Below are 18,298 nucleotides of genomic sequence, written 5' to 3' on the forward strand. Positions count from 1 at the left end.
GAAGACGCCGAGTGCAAGACCTACTTGTCCGCTGGAGTCGCCCCTGATAAAGATGTGGATGACAAAAGATGAAGTTATACTTTCCTGATTTGACATCCTTTATGTTAAATATATATAGGAAGCTTTGTAATACACTTCTCAAATGAATGTTCGGCAGTATGTTGTAACGTGACAGGTCACCCCGTTCTCTATTGTATTTCACTTTGGATATAAGTACAACATTATATTGTAACAAAGCTCAATACAAGGACTTGCTATTTACACTATTTATTAAGGGCGAACTTGTGCCCAAAGCAAAAAAGAATCACAGCAGTTCAGTAAAAAGAACCGAGAGTCCGTAGTTCTTGCGAGCCACCTCTTCGATCGTCGTCTTTCTTTTTCACACGCGCGTTGGCCACTCGCTCGGAGCTCGTGCGTATGCAGGACCGGCCGGCGGACTGCGGCTGGCTTCATCTGTCGTAACGATGCCTTGAGCGTTTCGCTTGGTTTGCAACGCCTGCGTTTTGCTGAGCGATGGCGGTTTGCCGTGGCATTATCCCTCCTCTCAAGGCGCATCGCCCCGATGCGTACGAAGAGGCCGCATGTGGAGTTCGTTTTGCGGACGGGCTTGGCGGAACGAGGTGGTAGTATAGCGGGCGATTTGGGTGGCTAGTCCTCGTATCTGTCGTAGTATGGCTTCATGCGTACAATGTGTACGCGCTCCGTGGGATTGCGTCGTCGTGAATGCACTTGTCCAGCAGACTTGACTTCATAAACCAGGTCACTCAGTCGCTGTACTACTTCATAGGGGCCAAAATATCGGCAAATGAGCTTTTCAGATAGGCCGCGTCGTCGTACTGGGGTCCATATCCAGACTTTGTCCCCAACGTCATACCGCGTTTCACGTCTTTGCCGGTTGTAGCGGTCGGCGTCGATCCGTTGTTGGCGATATATTCGGTACCTTGCTAACTGGCGGGCTTCTTCCGCTCTTTGTAGAAAATCGTCAAGATCAGGGGGGTAGTCATCTCCGTCTATCGGTAACATGGCGTCCAGTGTTGTGGTAACTGTACGACCGTAAACTAGTTGAAAACGGGGTAGCCTTGGTAGTCTCTTGTACGGCGGTGTTATATGCGAATGTGACGTATGGTAAAATTTCGTCCCACTTCCTATGCTCAACATCGACATACATAGACATCATGTCGGCTAAAGTTCTGTTCAGCCGTTCGGTGAGGCCATTGCTTTGAGGATGGTAGGCGGTGGTTTTTCTGTGGACAGTATGAGTCATGGTCAACAGGCACTGCATAAGTTCCGCCGTGAAGGCCGTGCCACGATCAGTGATTACAACAGTTGGAGCGCCATGTCGGAGAACTATGCTGTGTACAAAGAATCTTGGCAACTTCAGCCTGCCGTGCCCCGGTGCAGGGAGTCTGCTTCAGCGTATCCTGGTTAAGTAATCTGTTGCCACAACGATCCATTTCTTGCCTACTGAAGAGGTCGGGAAGGGTCCAAGGAGGTCCATTCCTACTTGTTGGAACGGCGCTGTCGGTGGATCTATAGGTTTCAGAAGGCCCGCTGGTTTAGTACTTGGTGTTTTTCGTCTTTGGCAGTCGCGGCATGTCTTGACGTAGTGCTGTACTGACGCTAACGTTTGGGCCAATAATAATGCAGACTGATTCTAGCAAGCGTTCGAGTCACGCCCAAATGTCCAGATGTGGGCTCGTCGTGGCACGCTCGTAGTATTTCTTGCCGCATAGTTGTAGGAACGACAAGCAAGAACTTTTCACAGCGTCGGCTTAAAGTTTCTCTTGTAGAGAACATTTCCTCGGAGGCAGAACGATGTGAGGCTTCGACAAAATATGCGGGATATTCGTACGTTGACTCCTTCCAGGTGCTTAATGAGCGGGAGCAATTCTTCGTCTGCGCGTTGGATTTGGATTGGAATAACTTTATTAACAAAGTCCGGAGGCGTGTGCCTTAGCACGCGGCGGGCCGCTCCCACGACGGGACAGTCAGGCCGAGACCTACCGCCGCATCGTGGGCCCTCTGGACAGCCCAAAGTCTGCGCGTTGACATTCGGCTATTTGAGCAGTCTCGACAATGCCTACGAACGGAAAGTCCTCTTCCTCTGATAGTGCTGTGTCAGCAGGCGCCCGTGACAAACAGTCGGCATCGGTGTGCTTCCTCCCGGATCGGTGTACCACGGTTATGTCATATTCTTGCAGTCTGAGGCTCCACCTTGCTAGTCGTCCAGATGGGTCTTTGAGGTTCGCCAGCCAGCACAGGGCATGATGATCGCTGACGGCCTTGAAAGGTCTGCCGCATAGGTACGGCCGAAATTTGCTGATGGCCCAGGATGACGGCAAGGCATTCTTTTTCTGTGGCTGAATAGTTGGTCTCCGCTTTCGATAGAGTCCCGGCTGGCGTAAGCTATCACCTTTTCTTCGCCATTCTGCCACTGTATTAGAATCGATCCAAGGCCGATGTTGCTGGCGTCTGTGTGTATTTCTGCTGTCAGCTGTCTCGTCAAAATGGGCAAGGATTGGGGGCTTTTCCAGTCGTTTTTTCAATTCGTGGAAGGCGCTTTCTGCTCGTTTTCCCACTGGAAGGGCACATCGTCTCTCGTAAGTTTCGTTAAGGGTTCTGCGATCTTCGAGAAATTTCTGACAAATCGTCTATAATAGGCACATAGACCAAGAAATCTTCCGTACTGACTTTTGTCTGTTGGCACCGGAAACCTTGCGACGGCGGCTGTCTTATCGGGATCAGGGCGAACACCCTGTGCGCTGACGACGTGCCCGAGGAATCGAAGTTCTTCGAAACCGAATTGGCACTTCTCTGGCTTGATTGTCAAATCTGCCGAACGGATTGCCGCTAACACTGACCGCAGACGCTTCATGTGCTCCTCGAATGTAGCGGCGAAGATGACCACGTCGTCTAGGTACACTAAACAACACTGCCACTTCAATCCGGAAAGCACAGTATCCATCATGCGCTGGAACGTTGCCGGCGCACAACAGAGACCAAATGGGAGAGCCTTAAATTCATAGAGTCCGTCCGGGGTAACAAAAGCAGTCTTCTCGTGATCGCGTTCATCAACTTCGATTTGCCAGTATCCGCTTTTCAGATCTAGTGAGGAGAAAAACTTTGCACACCGAAGCCGATCTAACGTGTCGTCAATGCGCGGAAGGGGGTATACATCCCGTTTGGTCACAGCATTCAGTTTCCGGTAGTCGACACAAAACCGCAGCGTGTTGTCCTTTTTCTTGACAAGCACCACGGGAGATGCCCACGGACTGTTAGAAGGCTGGATAACGTCATCTTCAAGCATCTCCCGTACCTGATTCTTGATTACCTCCCTTTCCTTTGGCGAAACACGATATGGATGCTGGCATACCGGCCTAGTTGTCTCGTCCGTTATGATCCTGTGTTTTGCAATGCTTGTGCGCCGTACCTTTGAGCTATTGGAAAAGCAGTTGGCGAATTCCCGTACGAGGTCGTACAACTGTCGCCGTTGAATCTCTGAAAGGTTGGGATTGACAGATATTACGTCGCAGACGTCGGGTGTTGGTTTCACATGCATTGACGTTATTTCGAGACTGCATATTTCTGTCTCTGCACAGAACTCATGGAGAAAGGCTATGGTTGTTCCCTTCGCGATATGCTGAATTTCATTGCCGAAATTTGTCAGGAGGATATCTGCGTACCCGTTTCGCAGCTGAACGATTGCTCGTGCCACACAAACTCCTCTTTTCAGGAAAACATCCGCGTTGTTGTCAGCCACACCTTCGTAGTCGTTAAATACATCATTCCTCACGAGAACCATTACACTGCTCCGTGGCGGTACAGTCACATCCTCATCAACGACGCGCAATGGAGTGGCGTATCGCTCCTCTGCTTCCGCTACCTTTATAGCCTGTTCCGTCGAAAATGACACGCTTGACCTCTGTAAGTTGATAATGGCACCATTAGCTTGCAGGAAATCCATGCCCAGTATAACCTCCCTCGAACACCCGGGTAGGACGACGAACTCACCGACGTAAGTGAAACCCCGTATCCCAACTCTTGCGGTACATCTGCCGAGCGGTGTTATAAGGTGACCGCCTGCCGTACGTACTTGGGGCCCAATCCATTCGGTCAAAACCTTCTTTAGTTTCTTCGCTAAGTCGAAACTTATCACAGAGTAATCCGCACCGGTATCGATTAGAGCATTGAGCTCTAGTCCGTCAATAACCAACGGCAAGTCGGAAGTTATTTTCTCGCTACAGCACTCTTTTACCTGGAAACAGTCGTCGTCATGCTGGTGTCGCAATGGAGGATCTTGACATCTCTGATCGCCAGCGGCCTCGCTTCCACAGGTCGCTCTCTTCAGTTTCCCGGTTTTGGCTAGGCGAACGATGCCTAGGCGCGCTTGGGAAGGGACGAGGGCTGGGCGAGCGGTGGCGCATAGGAGATGGTGAGCGAGGTTGATGACGGGGCACATCAAAGTGCTGACGCGAGCATAGATACTCTTCGATGTCGGACGGTCTTTCGCCGTTTCGCGGACACGGTGCGTTGATGGCGAATCCCCTGAGACCAGCTTGACGGTATCGGCAAAATCGGTACAGGTGACCAGCCTCTCCACAGTGGAAGCACAGGGGCCTACGTTCCGAATCTCGCCATACGTCGCTTTTCCGAGGCCTTGTCTCCGCCACACGGGGTGCACTGCGTGGGGCCTGTACCATATGGGGCAAACTGTGTGTTGTCTGGACGTAGGTACTTGGCGTCTCGATCGGCGCACAGTGGACAGCAGGTCGCCTGAGCACTTCAGAGTACGTTACCGCGCGTCGTGTCGGTGGTGCATCACTCTGCGGCTCGCACATCGCCTGCCTAATTTCTTCTCGGACTACATCAGCAATAGAGAGCTCCGGTGAGACATCGGGTGACTGCAGCTTCCGTAGTTCCTCCCTGACTACAGACCGGACGAGCTCCCGCAGGGTATCTAGATTATCCGCAACGCCTGTCGAGTAGACACCTGCCGATGTACAGGCTACGTCGCGATTGTACTGCCGGGCTCTTTGCTGCAGTGTGGTTTCGATGGTTGTTGCTTCCGACCGAAACTCTGCAACAGTGCGCGGCGGATTGCGGACGAGTCCCGCGAACAGTTCTTGCTTTACCCCATGCATGAGATGTCGCACCTTCTTGTCTTCCGTCATGCTGGGATCAGCTCGCTTGAACAGGCGGGACATGTCTTCTATGTACATCGCAACACTCTCGTTTGTGCGTTGATTCCGTGTACGAAGAGCTGCTTCTGCCTTTTCCCGGTGATCGCTGTTACCGAATGTACACAACAGCTGCCGCCGAAACTCTTCCCAGGACGTCAGGGATGCCTCGTGGTTTTCGTACCACACTCGCGCAGAGTCTTCTAAAGCAATGCAGACGTTGCGCAGCTTGCGTTCTTCGTTCCATTAGTTTATATTAGCCACTCTCTCGAAATGGTCCAACCAGTCTTCGGCGTCCTCGAACGAGTCGCCGTGGAATACCTTTGGTACGACAGGTTGGCTTACGATGAGCTGTGCCGGTGTAACCTGGCTGGTCATGGTGGCAGTTTCGCTTGTCGCCGTTGCCGGTACCCTTGACGCAAAGGTAAGAGGTCCGAATTCTGGGGAATCACCTCGAACACGGCGGCTGGCCCGTTGGTGCACCGGTGTAAGCTCCACGGCTTCTGGTTGGTCAGGGCTTGGGCTGCGCTCTCTTGCTAGTGTGGGGCTCGGAATCATCTACCCAGCACCTCCACCAGAAATGTAACGAAGCTCAATACAAGGACTTGCTATTTACACTATTTATTAAGGGCGAACTTGTGCCCAAAGCAAAAAGAATCACAGCAGTTCAGTAAAAAGAACCGAGAGTCCGTAGTTCTCGCGAGCCACCTCTTCGATCGTCGTCTTTCTTTTCCACACGCGCGTTGGCCACTCGCTCAGAGCTCGTGCGTATGCAGGACCGGCCGGCGGACTGCGGCTGGTTTCATCTGTCGTAACGATGCCTTGAGCGTTTCGCTTGGTTTGCAACGCCTGCGTTGTGCTGAGCGATGGCGGTTTGCCGTGGCAATATGTATGTTTATATTATGTTATCGCGTTAAAAACACCGAACAAACATTAATATTAGCACTCCCGGTCTCACCGACAGCTCGTCTGCTCGTAGTTGCGTGGTTCCGTTTTCTTCGCCATGCGCAGTGCCGAAAACGTGAATATTTCTGTGCTTTTGACCATCGCCGGTTGCCGTTGAGAGTGGCAGCCGTTCGAGTGTTGGCTCGTCAGCTGAGAACTGCATCGTCGGCACGTTCTCACGACCGACCGAGGCACGGGCGCAGCGTGTCTCTGATAACAATGCTGGCGTCCGGTAATGGCGGCGCTTCGGGGTCGTCTGCCAGTGCCGTCTTACGAGGCGGTGTATCGGAGTATGGGCCGAAACCGATCTCAGCTGTCATTCGTTCCAAACGAGCGCGCAGGTTTGCTTCCATGGTTGGCAGAGCAATGAAAAACACTACGGCGTTCGAGGTGCACACCCAACATTACCAAACCGACGCGCAGTTTTCAAGCATGCGCGATACACAGTGCGATCGACTCCGCTCGACGAGAACGACGCAAGCCGACCGGAAGTGGCGGCACAGACCACGTGGTTGTGCCCAGACGTCAGAGAGAAAAAAATGAAGAAAAAAACTCCGCCGGCGCTCTTGGGCGGAGCCTCGCTCCTCTGCGCTCCCTCCGTCGACTCGCTGCCTAGCTTTCCACGCGCTCGCGGCGTTGAGTTGAGAGAGAAAGCTGCAGGACGTGATCTCTATAATTTGGTAACACCACTTAGACTTGACGGATTCGAAAAATTTTTGCGGCATATGACTCATGAAGAGTCATATGTCAATAATGAGACTATTCCAATATAACTAAGAAAGGTGTTGCAGGGCCCCTTTAAGTCCCGACATGTCACCTACTCTAGCGACAGACAGTCTGTCGATGGCATGAACCGCCTAGCAAATGGGCCTCTAGACATTCTCCCTTAGCCGGGCTACCACTTTCATTCGGTGACACAACAACACTCACCTCACGCTCGCCGCGCTCAATGTAGTATGACTTCGAAAAAGACGATCTGTTCACAGAAACTTGCGTGTAAGGACTTTCTGAAACCTTAAGCGATGATCCCTCTGCAATCACGGGATTCCATTGTGTCGCCCACAGCAAGCGGCTTTGTTGCAGGTGCGGCGGTGTGGCACATATAAGTAGGCCGCATCGCACTTCACCGGCCACCAGGCGCCGAACACACACAGACAAGCAGCGGAATCGGCGAGGTCTGAGTTGCACACGTCAATCACAATAACAAAGACATTGCGCTTCCCACCATCTCCCTGTGAACTATCAAGAACCCGTTCGACATGTGCACACGTGTTGGTAAAATGTGCGTGCGTTCTCCATCCTAACGGACAAGTATGAGCAATACATATCAGCTTACCAGGTCTGGCATTGGTAATACCCATGTTACCGCTGGCATCGGTACGCAACGGTAAACAACTGGTTATAAACACATGTGCGACTCTTCGACATATGTGTATGCGTATCCAATTTGTACATATGTTTAGCTTCATTTCGCAATGTTTCGCTCAATGTAAAAAATATGCTACAGTCACCTACCTGCCGCATGCTTCGCATAACATAGATTGCCAGAAGGCATGGTGTCTGCGCAATTCCTTTTACCCTTCTTTTCCTTCCCACAATTAGGGTTCGCATATGTAGGGCTTTTCTTCCGACATGTAGGATAGCCAACCGAGCACGTATTTAGTGAAACTGCCTGCCTTCCTTCTTCGTTGCTTTGTTGCTATCTAGCGTGTTATTACTAAGAATGTTACTCAGCCGAAGTTTCATACAAATTGGATGCCTGTCCGTAGAAATACTGCGAATAATACTGTGTTTTACAGAGGGTGACTGACGTATAAAAGATACGTCATTTAACATACTACACCAATCAACCACTCTTCAACGGAGCCAGCTTGTGAATATTTTCATTGGCGGTCATTTCTTCCCTAGGGCAAGAATTATTTGTTGTTGGTAAAAAAGTGCATTTTAGAGAAACATGATGATGGGTACGGGTCAAAATGTAAGAAATTTCGTAATGAATATGACGCTCTCAGAGATCTTATCTACATGTTTGACATCATCTTACCAAAACATGCATTCCGAGTAGATTCGAAATTTTATTGCGATAGCAATTATATGGACAGTCTCGGCTGATTTTTGCCATCGCCGTCGTCATGCTGCGTATATGTATAGGTATGTATATATACATCAATATCCCAAAGAAAAATAAATCAGAAAAATGCTTCCGAAGCGCGGATCGAACCAGCGACCGCTGAACTCGCAGCGCTAAGCACTACTCCACAAAGCGTACATCCCTCTGGCAGCTAACGGCGAGAGTTATATACACACCCTTTACCATTTGCAGTCCTCCGAGACGGAGGCGCTTATAAGAGTTTCTTCATAACCAGCGAGATGGCGATAGGAGCGCGCGGGCGCACTTAAAGGCATCGGCCAGCTCTCTCGCTTCTTCTTATTTTTGCGCAGCGAGAACCTTGCCCTTCCGATGTCTCCTCGCGCGGGCGCTCGAACAAACTACCGCAGTGTTCATGATTCTCAGCAGACGGAGCTACGTGGTAGCGCACAAACACGTCACATATCTATTGCGCCCTTCACGCATGGACAAATACACATATTACGACATTCCGAACATAAAGCGTGTGCACTAAGCTAAATGAATAAATAGGACGTACGGCCCACAGTTCAAGTCATCAGGGTAGTTGCCTGGGCCATCGTTGATGCCACGTCGGAACCTTTGAGTGGCAAAGTCGATGTTGCTGCAGCGCAGTCACCTGCAGTAAGGAAGTCAGAAGACGCAGGCTCGCCGCGTCAAACTTGGGTGGCTCTGCTCTGCTGTCGACGAACTGGAGCCGACGACACAAGGGTTCCGATGACAGGGAGTTGTGCCCTTGAGCCCCAGCAGTACGCCTCGGAAGCCCCACGCCAGCCCCCCTGGACCAGTGGGCCAAGGGCAGTTCAGCTACCCGGCGCCAGCCATCCTGGACCGGTTGCCCAGTGCGAGAACGAGACCGAACGCCGCGTCAGCCGTCCTAGACGTCTAGCGGAGGTCTAGCGGAGGGCTGAGCTGTGTACTCAGCTGGTGGGGATGTGGCGACGTGGCCGTGGTTGTAGCTGTGGGCCATATTCCCAGCGAGGTAGTCCCGCCTCGAACAACGAACCTCAGGCACTGCCGAAGACACGGGTCATGCACCCTCGAGGCTGCGCCTCACGAGCAGCCGCTGTCTACCTCGTCGACACCGCACGGCCCATACGCGCACAATCACATTCACTTTGCCACCGCACAGCACGCTACATATTGAATTGTCGGTTTTGTTTTCCATCTGCGCACCGCATATTATCACATCACTCTCTCTGTCGAGAAAGTTGTTCACAACTATTCTAGCACAAGTGCGCGGAACGAAACGAATTATCATTGCGCTGTAAGTTAGCCAGAGTGTTCGCATGCGCACAGTAACAAAGGTCTTCAGAGAGCTCTGTATACGGCTAAGTTAGGCAACTACAGTACAAGCGGGTTTGGCTCTGTCGCCACTATTAGCCAACTGATTCTCACTGTTTTCTCAGGTATGTCAAGAAAAAATGTCGCCATATACTCTTGAAAGAGTGCCTGCACACTCTTAATTTGTTAAGCTGTAAAGTTTGGCAATCTCTTGATATCCGCCCAGAACTTCATGCGATACAAACCCAATATTGGCATTTGTTTTACTCCATCTCCTTCTTCGGAGAAGTTTTCGCTGTCCTCTGAAACAACAGACGCCTGTTGCGATGTTACGGGATCGCGCAATTGGTATTTTTTAGCATGTTCATATGGAAAATCTTGCTTTTTCCACACACATCGATGACATATTGAACATAATTTTTCCGCTTAGTGACTGAGCATGGCCCTTTCCGCTGCATTAAAAGATTCGTTAAGGTTTTTAATAGGCAGCACTCAACGACAATGAGTAATGGCGACAGTCACGGCAAGGCACGAACTCCCTGCGCGAGCGGCGTTCTTTTACAAGCAACCAAAGAGGACGACCCACTAGAAGGCGCTGGAGAGGGTAACCCATTACCATGTCCCAAGGCTTCTCTACAGATTGTTGGAGTCAGTCGGCAACATAACGAGGACCTTGTCGCCTGGGTATAGTTTTCTAGGGCGACTCTTCCTGTCTTAATAGGTTTCTTCAGCTGTTCATGGGCTGTATTGCAAGTCTCATCCAGGGGATTGCGCAAATCAAAGACATATGTGTACATCGTTCAAGTTCCTCAGTCAAGTCCCTCGTTGGGACATAGTTCTCTTTGTACGGTCAGAGGTTCACGTACGAGGCGACCGTAAATGAGTTGGAATGGAGATAACCCGAAGATTGCATGTGGCACATCCCTATACGCAAAGAGCAGTGGAGCAGGGTACCTGTCCCAAGATCGAGGCCTCTCTTGGCACATCCTCTTTAGCATTGTCTTGGGGGTGCCATTAAACATCTGAACGAGACCTTTTGTCATCGCATGATATGGGGTCGTCTTTACCATCTTCACGGAGAGAAGCCTGCTAACCTATTTCATTAATTCTGAGGTAAAACTTTTTCGTACCGAGGAAAACTAGGGTCGGTATCGCATTGAGCGGGCGAGCTAGTGATTACATTGGGGCGTACTATCGCGCTCAGTATGTGCTACATCATGCGAGCGCGTGGCCGAGCGCTCTGCAAGTTTGTACAGCGGCGCCGATCATGGCTTATTTTCGAGTTATCGGGAGAGAGTTTGGCTGCTCGTGCGAGCGCACATCACCCCCACTTGCTCGCCTTCACCCTCGAAGTTATCATTTTCGAAGCTGATATCACCGCAGGGCAAAACGAGGGCGAGGGTGAAAGCAAGTGGAGGCGATGCGCGCTTGCAGGGACAGCCAAACTCTCTCCCGATAACTCGAAAATATGCCATGATCGGCGCCACTGTACAACCTTGCAGAGCGCTCGGCCACGCGCTCGTGTGATGTAGCTCATACTGAGCGCGATAGTACCTACCGAGTTATCGGCACGTCGTGTCATCCCTTGCCGGGACGGTAATAAAGCGACAACGATGTAAATCACAGCGCGTTATCATCAAAACGCTTACTACTTATCAGATGACGCGCGATTGCCGTTTTACCGGCTTTACTTCGGCGACGATCTGGCGACGATCTGCCGACGCTTGCTCTCGTTTCGAACGAATAATAGCGCGACAAAAACGAGGACGGGATTAGAAAAGGCAGACTACAGCGCTTGCTCTCGCGCCGCTCCGCTGAGACCCAAGCTTCGTGCGCGCGCCTTCCTGGTCCCGTTTCGATAAAACGGGCGTCTATACTCGCGGACAACATTTCTTGGCAATGACGGGAAAGCTACGGGGACGGAGCGTCTGCAGATATACTGCTACGCGAAGTAGTCCAGTTTGGCAGAAAAGGAAGGAATACTTTACATGTCTCCCGCAGAAAATACGGACGCAATAGTGAGACTATTTATTAGCGGTAGGATACGTGCATTGTGGCTCTGTAGCCCTCGCTTCATTGCCAAGAAATGTTTTCCGCGAGTATAGTGTCCCCACTATCAGAAGAGCGTTCTCGTTTCACTTAGAAATGTTCATAATGTGAGAAATTGCGTCTGCGGTAAGTCGCCGTCAGCTTCGGACTGCCGAGAAGGCGTCGGCTCTGCGCCACGCGTGAGGCTTATCTTACAAGAAAATGAATCTTCAGGCGTTTGTAGTGGACAGGGGTGATATCAAAGCTTTATCAAGCCAATACACCACTATTTAGACCGCCTGACGACACGTTCCGCGGCTGCAAAGGTAGCGATATAGTCCAGCATGCCCAATGTTTAAACGCAGCCGGGTGCACTTGGGTTCCAGGGGGCTGCACAAAAGCATCTGCGGTAAATAATAAAGGGTAATAAACTACCTAAATAAGACCAAATTAACAAGTAGAGACCCAAAAGATGCCTCCAGGCAAGGACACCAATTATTACTGTCCTGGCGCACTTTAACATAGGGTCAAGTGCAACCAAAACGCTGTTGTCCATTTTCTCAAGATTGTTTCGTGCCTGCCACTTCGCTTGTGGAAAGCATAGCACAACTATGGCCTCACCGATTTTTATGCTGTTTGTTTTATTGTAATCCATAGACTGTGCTGTACGCTAATGCAGTCTTGAAATTTTTGTTTAGGATTTGATTCTTTTCTGCTTTCATAATTATTGCGTGGCACAATCACTTGAGACACAGGCATTTGCATGTAACGTTCAGCAGAATATTATTAGGGCAGTAAAAAAATCCAAAAGTGTCTTTTAGTACAAAGGGTATGTGAGCAAAGAGACAAAGTAGTTCCAGCCTCTTACCATCTTTCATGAATACACCAGGCTTTCCACGAGCAAGCAACCAGGGAATTTCTCTAAAATAAAACTTGGTAGCGATATCTCTACGAAAATTTCAATTTGTCTTTCTAAGGTAATTTGTAGTGAGTGTGTCGAATTTCATCAACCTAGGCTAAGCAACTAAAAAGTTACAAACGATTTCCGTGTCACCCCTTAAGCACAAAAAGCGTTTCATTGGCGCCTTCATAATGATGTTCGCTGGCTCCGAGCGGAGTTCTTGGTCAGTCAGCGGGCTGCGGACAATGGCAATTCCCGAAAGTGTTGAGGAGGCCCTCCCTATTTATGAGAGTGGGCGAGAAGGAAAAGGGGGGTAGGGCTAGCGCTTTATTGCCGCCACCTCGCTAGGTTTATACGCCTACAGACTTGTGTTGTTTCGATTACGCTTGAAGGCGTCTATATTTCAGTAGGAGAGAACTGCCAATGACTGCATGCATTGATTCAGGCGCCTGTTATAGAATCCCAGACCGTTAAATTATAATGGAGTCTTTCAGCATCATTCGAATTTTTAAGGGTCACTGTAGAAAAGTATTCACCATACAGATTATACTTGCGCATAACCAATTCACCACTCCTGGCGAGAACATGGCATTTGCAAGCGAGGACGCCATGACATTCACAACATAGGTTGCTGCCCTCTGTCAAAACCTGTGGGTACCTCATTATATATCAGATACACTTTGTTGATCACTTTAATACTTTTATGGCTTACAGATAAAAAGTGAACTATGTAAATCTGGACAATAATAAACGTGCGGCAAGGCAGGTTTGTTGCTACATATCACACCTGTGGAGTTCTTGGACGCTTCCTGATGGCAGCCGAGATGGTGACATCAGGTCTTCCATCCGCCACGGGCATTTTAAATTGGGAATTTTGGTTGCTGTTCTCGACGCAAAAATTTCGTTTACTGGCGCGCAAAAAGCGGTGATCGGTTGCAACAGAGATAAAAATAAATCTAACCAAACTAAATGTTTTACTTTTGCGTATCTTTAATGACATCATGGTTGAGGCATGTGAAATCATGTGGGTGAGTTAAAGTAAAACAATACACTGACTATGAATGCCTTTTCTGTCCCTGTAGCTTCAACAATATCTGAACAATCAGTCAATCATGATCAATGTGACAATAAAGGATGTTGCAGAGGTAAGTATTCACGCACTGATTCATACAATATATGCATGCTATTATGCTACTTACGGATACACGAAATGCGTTTAACTCAAATATTACACATCTAACTTCTTGTTTGCGGTTCAATGCTTCTTTGACAAGTTGCTACAGCATAGGGTTCGTCCAGTTGATAATTGATAAGGTCTAGGAAGAGCGTATCAATCTCGGTAGGTTACATTGGGCTGGTTTGTAAATTACTTAAAGTTCACGAAAGAAATCACAGTTTCGCCGCAAGGGCGAAGCAATGAATGTCATAACAACACATTGTAGCGGTACACAAAGTAATGGCAGCTAACTCTTTTGGATCAAGTCCCACTTAACTCAACACAGCGTCGATTTAAGGCGATATGGCCGCTCCAGGGACCAAAGCGGTTTTCGTGCGTCCAAAGTGGTTTTCGTCATTCATTTAAAAGCGAAGTAAGCGTTGAGAGCACCGCAAGTTTACTAGCTCTTTTGTGACGTGTGTCGAGAAAGCGCGCTCGCCAGTGCTCGCGACCATGCCGTTATGAGCGAAATTCGCATTTGCTGCTCGAGCAACGCCACCAACCTCCGTTTCCCAGCGGCGCCCGCTCACACTCCTTCGTGGGATATCTCCGCTCTGCGTGACATGCCACCGACGGAAGGCCTCGCACATGGGGCGATGTTACCGCATTTGACATTCCCGTGACGGTGACGGCGGGCTCTTATCGTCTCTGCTTTAGCCGAACTCTTCCCCGGTGCTAGCGTGTTTACAGCGAAAGCTGTTATGAGATCGCAACAAGGACGCTTTTTGGCGCCGTAGTTGTCCGCCGCCGCCGCCGCCGGTTTCCGTAACCACTATCGCTCGAAATAAGAAAACAATAAATAAGAAAAAAACTTCCAGGATGAAACGAGGTTCGAACCTGGCCCTCTGCGTGGAAGCCCAGTGTTCTACCACGAAGCCATGCCGGTGCTTGAAACTGCGTTGCAAAAAGACCCTATACATGCGTCATGTCGCGAAAGAACCACATTAACACATGTAACGCAGCGTGGTAGAAGAGTAAAATAACAACCAAGCAACGCGAATTTTGTAACCAAGCGTCGCACAATGCGAATTGCGCAACGAGTGGATTGTTGAATGCTTCCAACCCATTACAAAGGGCTCTCCCATAATTCTTCATCGTCATCAGCCACAGCATCAACAAAGTGCACATAATGCCTTAAAGGTGTTTAGCGGGTACCATGATTCTCCGCAGAATTACGAAAAATGAAATAGTGGCTGCTTCCCTACTTCAAAAAATTACGATCATTTATAGCGTAGTGGGTTCCTCGCAAGTGCACTTCTATAGGTTGCCAAGGAAGCCCATAAGGCTCCCATGATGCATTTCCTCAGAGTCTCAATAAGGTTCTTTCCCTGTGTCCCTCTTTCTCCCGTTGACCTATGTTATATAGCGTGGTGGGAAAGTAAAATAGCGACCGGGCGTGACACGATGCGAATTAGGTAACTAGTGGGTCGTTTAAACCTTCCAACCCATTAAAAATGGATCAGCCATAATTCTTCATCGTCATCAACTGTCGCATCAAGAAACTGCACGTAATGCCGCACATATGGTAGCTCGTTTCTCCGCAGAATTACGAATAATGTCGTGGTGGGTGCTTCCCAACTTCACAAAAATTATGATTTTTGGTGGAGCGGGTACGTTGCTAGTGTACTTGTATTAGTAGCCACAAGAGAGTTTATAACGGGCTTTAGAAATGCCGCTCTTCCAGCTTTCGCTGTGACTATGCTGCGCTTTCCGCGCAGGCCTGGCGTTTTTTTGCTAGAGCGTAGAACCTACGACGCGTGGGGCCATGTTATTGATTTGAAGTTTATATGAAGGATGAGCACGACTGCAGAAACCTGCCAAAAGTGCCCACAAAATTGCTATAGAAAAGCAGCTCTAGCAACGAAACAAAGGCGTGTGACACAGATATGACACCGCTGTGTCTGTCTCCCAGCGTCTTCATGTTGTTCCTACCGTTGATTGCGAGCAACGGCGCCCACATTACCTTGGAGGCGAATTCCAACACCCCTATAATTGATTTTGAATGCCAGTTAAGGAACTTCCGCGCCACCTTCCCACGGTGCAAAATATTCCGGAATCCCAACCTGCGGCGTGTCACCTAAGGATGTGGCAGTTTCTCGCCTCCTCGTTCTCTTTCTTTCTATTCTATGCTTTACTCTCTCCCCTCCGCCTAATGCCCTGATCTCTAACCCTCTCCTCACTTTCCTTTCGCACTCCCTTCGTATATTGTACCACACAAGGCTGTGTTATGCTCTTCAACGTACCTGTACAACGGAATGGTTACGATGCTCACCTTCGGACCGTAACTACGCGGGGTTCAAATCTTGCCTCGTCAAGAATTCATTTTGCCAGTAACTACTTTCGTTTTTATCCTTCCTTCTCTTTTTTCTCTCCCACTCCGTCTATTTTTCTCTATCTGTGCTCGTTCTCCGACTCATGAGATTTGTTGCGCCCCACGCTGTAAAATCGGCACACGTGTTGTGGGAGCGAAGCAGAAGATGAAGAAAATGACGTAAATATTGCGTCCAGTCCTCGATGATGATAATTTTCTGCTGTCGGATTACAACCGACGGTTGGAATAAAGCGCTCTGCTTCTAGAACGTAAATCGGTACTCTAAACTTAGATGCAAAAAGGGGTTGAAACAGTTTGTAGTTTGTCGCTTCGGGTACTAATGCGGCTGTTAGAACCATATATTCCTTTAAGGAATAAAGGCACTTCGCCCGACAGTTAGCACCCAAAATCTTACTCCGTAAAAACGTCGCATTTATTCTTCAAAGTGGCCCCTGAATATATTATTCTTTAGTCTTCGGATTTGCAAATTACTTGGGCAACGGTTCGTCCCCACAGTTTTACCTCACCAGCAGTGGCGGTTCATTCCGATACCCTACGGGGGTCATTTATTCATACTCAGTTCCGATTACCTTTTTATCCTTAAGCATGATCTTCAGAAGTTAGTCTCCGCAAGGCTAAATATGTTTCTCGCGAGCTTTTTCTCGTAGCGGCAAACATTCGGGGCGAAAAAACGCGCGAAAAATTACTTTTGGTCTTGTAGGCTTCGTTGCTTGCGCAGTCGCTGCGACAAGTCGAAGAGGGAAGATGAATATGACACAAAAAATTATTTTAATCTATATTTAACGGCTGTGATATATCGGCAAGATAACGACTACAGGAATCGATAGACGTAGTGGAAACATACCTACACGGCAAAGGGCTCTCCTTTTCGGCGAGAAGTCCGAGCTCGTCCTATATCGCTTACACTTAAGGGAAGGCGCCTCAAACAGCATAGCCCCAAGTGCTCTTATGCAGACATTACCCTAAAGACTGCCGACCGACGGACGTATCGTACTGACAGTCGATAAAATGCGGGTTCTAAGACTCATTATTCAAAGCAAAGACACAAACGGGGAGGCAATCCAAAAATTCCAAGGTAAAGTGAACACAACACGACTCATCAAACGAGTCACTAGCAAACACCAGGGCATTAAGGGAGTATTATCTCCATTATCAACTCCTTCGTGCTCAGCCACACTACCTATGTCACTGCCTAGCCCCGATGGTTCGCGGCAAAAGAAAACGAAACTCAACGGGCAGAGTACCAGTAACGAACTATTTCTACAATGGACCTTTTCCGGGTAGGTGATGTGCGCATGCGCGCCGACGTCTACGAGGCACGCGCCATGGTTTTTGGGGGCTAAAACGGGATGACAGGTGCGGACCAAGCGACATCTGGTGTCACTAACTTGCAAAATTTTCCCCCAAAGAAACGCGCGAATGCTGTCCTCCGATATTTTCTACCGGCGCTTGTTTGACAATTTCGGAGGCCAACGGCCATTAGTTTCGATTTGAGCAATCACCCCTGGAGGTGCTGTTCGGACCCGGAAAAGGCCCATTAGGCCTTCAAAAAACGCTTGAAGGAATAAGTGAAGCGCAACAGACCTTGCAGTACCAGCGTTTGACCTGTACCAATGCAGGACGCCATATTCTCGACAGTCTTGTCATTTCTTATCGCACACAAGAGGTGCTGTTCGGACCCGGAAAAGGCCCATTAGGCCTTCAAAAAACGCTTGAAGGAATAAGTGAAGCGCAACAGACCTTGCAGTACCAGCGTTTGACCAGTACCAATGCAGGACGCCATATTCTCGACAGTCTCGTCATTTCTTATTGCACACAAGAGGGCCGCCACAAGAGGTATTGTATAGCAGCAGAATATCACTCTCATCAAGTGCACCATAAATACTGTACATTTCACGATCCAAAGAGTCACCCACCAACATCACACTGCATACAACACGTGCCAAGTGTCTTCAACAATGGTGCAGTTCCATAGGTAGAGCAATAAATGTACTGCATGTCAACGCTAAGTAGCCCAATACTCAGAGGCTCAGTCCCACAGCCCGAGTGGTGACCCAATCCAAAGATACAGAGATGGCAAGTGTCGAAACCAAAGAACGTCTTTTATTCCGGGCTGGCTACACTTCCCGAATCCGTTTGCACTTCCACATCTGAGAGTCCAGCAGAGCCGGCCCGCCGACCAATGTCAAGCAGCTGTCGCAACACGGCGTTCTCTGTCGACAGACGCACGAGTGTCTCTGTCTGGCGGGCACCGGTGAGCTCGTCGATCTCGGCGGCCCGCACAACA

Source organism: Rhipicephalus sanguineus, chromosome 4, assembly GCF_013339695.2.
Source record: "Rhipicephalus sanguineus isolate Rsan-2018 chromosome 4, BIME_Rsan_1.4, whole genome shotgun sequence".
NCBI lineage: Eukaryota > Metazoa > Arthropoda > Arachnida > Ixodida > Ixodidae > Rhipicephalus > Rhipicephalus sanguineus.